The sequence below is a fragment of the Scyliorhinus canicula genome, chromosome 9 (genome assembly GCF_902713615.1).
Source record: "Scyliorhinus canicula chromosome 9, sScyCan1.1, whole genome shotgun sequence".
Taxonomy (NCBI): Eukaryota; Metazoa; Chordata; class Chondrichthyes; order Carcharhiniformes; family Scyliorhinidae; genus Scyliorhinus; species Scyliorhinus canicula.
In genome coordinates this window covers 2,815,496-2,819,900 of record NC_052154.1, presented here as the reverse complement: position 1 = coordinate 2,819,900, position 4,405 = coordinate 2,815,496, and positions in this window count along the sequence as shown.

Below are 4,405 nucleotides of genomic sequence, written 5' to 3'. Positions count from 1 at the left end.
CCTCAGTACTGACCCTCTGACAGTGCGGCACTCCTTAGTACTGACCCTCTGACAGTGCAGCACTCCCTCAGTACTGACCCTCCGACAGTGCGGCGCTCCCTCAGTACTGACCCTCTGACAGTGCGGCGCTCCCTCAGTACTGACCCTCCGACAGTGCGGCGCTCCCTCAGTACTGACCCTCTGACAGTGCGGCGCTCCCTCAGTACTGACCCTCTGACAGTGCGGCGCTCCCTCAGTGCTGCCCCTCTGACAGTGCAGCACTCCCTCAGTACTGACCCTCTGACAGTGCAGCACTCCCTCAGTACTGACCCTCTGACAGTGCGGTGCTACTCAGTACTGACCCTCTGACAGTGCGGCTCTCCCTCAGTACTGACCCTCTGACAGTGCGGCACTCCCTCAGTACTGACCCTCTACAGTGCAGCACTTCCTCAGTACTGACCCTCTGACAGTGCAGCAGTCCCTCAGTACTGACCCTCTGACAGTGCAGCACTCCCTCAGTACTGACCCTGTGACAGTGCAGCACTCCCTCAGTACTGACCCTCTGACAGTGCGGCACTCCCTCAGTACTGACCCTCTGACAGGCGGCACTCCCTCAGTACGGGACCCTCTGACAGTGCGGCACTCCCTCAGTACTGACCCTCTGACAGTGCGGCACTCCCTCAGTACTGACCCTCTGACAGTGCAGCACTCCCTCAGCACTGACCCTCTGACAGTGCAGCACACCTCAGTGCTGACCCTCTGACAGTGCAGCACTCCCTCAGTACTGACCCTCTGACAGTGCAGCACTCCCTCAGTACTGACCCTCTGACAGTGCAGCACTCCCTCAGTACTGACCCTCTGACAGTGCGGCACTCCCTCAGTACTGACCCTCTGACAGTGCGGCACTCCCTCAGCACTGACCCTCTGACAGTGCAGCACTCCCTCAGTACTGACCCTCTGACAGTGCAGCACTCCCTCAGTACTGACCCTCTGACAGTGCAGCACTCCCTCAGTACTGACCCTCTGACAGTACGGGCAGACCCTCAGTACTGACCCTCTGACAGTGCGGCACTCCCTCAGTACTGACCCTCTGACAGTGCTGCACTCCCTCAGTACGGACCCTCTGACAGTGCAGCACTCCCCTCAGTACTGACCCTCTGACAGTGCAGCACTCCCTCAGTACTGACCCTCTGACAGTGCAGCACTCCCTCAGTACTGACCCTCTGACAGTGCAGCACTCCCTCAGTACTGACCCTCTGACAGTACGGCAGACCCTCAGTACTGACCCTCTGACAGTGCTGCACTCCCTCAGTACTGACCCTCTGACAGTACGGCACTCCCTCAGTACTGACCCTCTGACAGTGCGGCACTCCCTCAGTACTGACCCTCTGACAGTGCAGCACTCCCTCAGCACTGACCCTCTGACAGTGCAGCACACCCTCAGTGCTGACCCTCTGACAGTGCAGCACTCCCTCAGTACTGACCCTCTGACAGTGCAGCACTCCCTCAGTACTGACCCTCTGACAGTGCAGCACTCCCTCAGTACTGACCCTCTGACAGTGCGGCACTCCCTCAGTACTGACCCTCTGACAGTGCGGCACTCCCTCAGCACTGACCCTCTGACAGTGCAGCACTCCCTCAGTACTGACCCTCTGACAGTGCAGCACTCCCTCAGTACTGACCCTCTGACAGTGCAGCACTCCCTCAGTACTGACCCTCTGACAGTACGGCAGACCCTCAGTACTGACCCTCTGACAGTGCGGCACTCCCTCAGTACTGACCCTCTGACAGTGCTGCACTCCCTCAGTACGGACCCTCTGACAGTGCAGCACTCCCTCAGTACTGACCCTCTGACAGTGCAGCACTCCCTCAGTACTGACCCTCTGACAGGTGCAGCACTCCCTCAGTACTGACCCTCTGACAGTGCGGGGCTCCCTCAGTACTGACCCTCTGACAGTGCAGCACTCCCTCAGTACTGACCCTCTGACAGTACGGCAGACCCTCCGTACTGACCCTCTGACAGTGCGGCACTCCCTCAGTACTGACCCTCTGACAGTGCTGCACTCCCTCAGTACGGACCCTCTGACAGTGCAGCACTCCCTCAGTACTGACCCTCTGACAGTGCAGCACTCCCTCAGTACTGACCCTCTGACAGTGCTGCATTCCCTCAGTACTGACCCTCTGACAGTGCTGCACTCCCTCAGTACTGACCCTCTGACAGTGCTGCACTCCCTCAGTACTGACCCTCTGACAGTGCGGCACTCCCTCAGTACTGACCCTCTGACAGTGCAGCACTCCCTCAGTACTGACCCTCTGACAGTGCGGCACTCCCTCAGTACTGACCCTCTGACAGTGCCGCACTCCCTCAGTACTGACCCTCTGACAGTGCAGCACTCCCTCAGTACTGACCCTCTGACAGTGTGGCACTCCCTCAGTACTGACCCTCTGACAGTGCAGCACTCCCTCAGTGCTGACCCTCTGACAGTGCAGCACTCCCATCAGTACTGACCCTCTGACAGTGCAGCACTCCTTCAGTACTGACCCTCTGACAGTGCAGCACTCCCTCAGTACTGACCCTCTGACAGTGCGGCACTCCCTCAGTACTGACCCTCTGACAGTGCGGCACTCCTCCAGTACTGACCCTCTGACAGTGCGGCACTCCCTCAGTACTGACCCTCTGACAGTGCGGCTCTCCCTCAGTACTGACCCTCTGACAGTGCGGCACTCCCTCAGTACTGACCCTCTGACAGTGCCGCACTCCCTCAGTACTGACCCTCTGACAGTGCAGCACTCCCTCAGTACTGACCCTCTGACAGTGCGGCACTCCCTCAGTACTGACCCTCTGACAGTGCAGCACTCCCTCAGTACTGACCCTCTGACAGTGCAGCGCTCCCTCAGTACTGACCCTCTGACAGTGCAGCACTCCCTCAGTACTGACCCTCTGACAGTGCGGCACTCCCTCAGTACTGACCCTCTGACAGTGCGGCACTCCCTTAGTACTGACCCTCTGACAGTGCTGCACTCCCTCAGTACGGACCCTCTGACAGTGCGGCACTCCCTCAGTACTGACCCTCTGACAGTGCGGCACTCCCTCAGTACTGACCCTCTGACAGTGCGGCACTCCCTCAGTACTGACCCTCTGACAGTGCTGCACTGCAGTGTGAAGTTACAGTTGCCGTTCAGATCTCAGGAGTGGAGCTGAACCCACGATGTACAGAGTTGGAGGTTAGCGTTCATTCAACTGACCCCCTGATGGACCATTGCTTTGTCGGAAAGGAAAGGAATGGGCTGGAGTCCTTGAGATTCCATCAACAGAATTATTGGGAAGCTGTTTGGCCTGTTGGAATGGTTTCTGACTAGAATGGAAAAGGAATTTGTCGAATGGAATGTTTGTTTTGCAGGATTTCAAAACCAATCGAACGGTTTGCAGAGATAATTTCCAAATGCAGTGTTTCCTGGCAGCCAGCATCAGCTTTGCCAGAAAAATCCTGATCCAAGTAACGAGGAAAAGCTAAATTTACAGCGAAAGTCTCTGCGGAGTTCGACATGTGGGATCCGACCAAATCGCTTCACGCTTGTTAAGCACAAAAGCACAGTTCTGAATGAAAGTTAATTCGAGTGTCCCTGATTGGCTCTTAAACTGAGTATATATTCATCAACCAATCATCTCGTAAATAAGGAAAAACAAACTCACTGAACCATCAATTAAGAGACTGCACAAAATCTCGTTATATCCAGCTCGCTCCGAAAATGTTGCAGCGCTTCAGATATTCTGTGGAACCTGATTTAAAATCAGACAATTGAGGAGTTCCGATGGAATCCTGCTTTGCAATCCACTGCGGAAAAACCTCGGCAAAATCCTCACATCCTTCTGGTCAACACATCAAAACACTTTGTATCCGGACCACTCGGCATAATCCCAATGCACCAAACCCCTTCCCATTCAGTCCATTATACATCATTACAATTCACTACATCATTCCTGGTCATTCCTATTGTACAGAATCTCCCAATTGGTCAAACTCTTCCCATTCATTCAAACTACACGGAAAGCGAATGCACCAATCCCGTTTTTAAAAAAATTCCTCCACAGGGATGTGGGTGTCGCCGGCTGGGCCAGAATTTGTTGCCCATCCCTAATTGCCCTTGAGAAGGCGGTGAAGAGCCACCTTGTTCAACCACTGCAGTCCCTGAGGTGTAGGTACACCCACTGTGCTGTTAGGGAGGGAGTTCCCAGGATGTTGCCCCAGCGACAGTGAAGGAACGGCGATATATTTCCCAGTCAGGGTGGTGAGTGACTTGGAGGGGAACCTCCGGGGGGGGGGGGGGGGGGGGGGGGGGGGGGGGTTCTCCCAGGTAACTGATGCCCGTGCCCTGTGAGATTGGAAGATTCAGAAGTTGTCAGGTGTGTGGCTGGAGCCTTGGT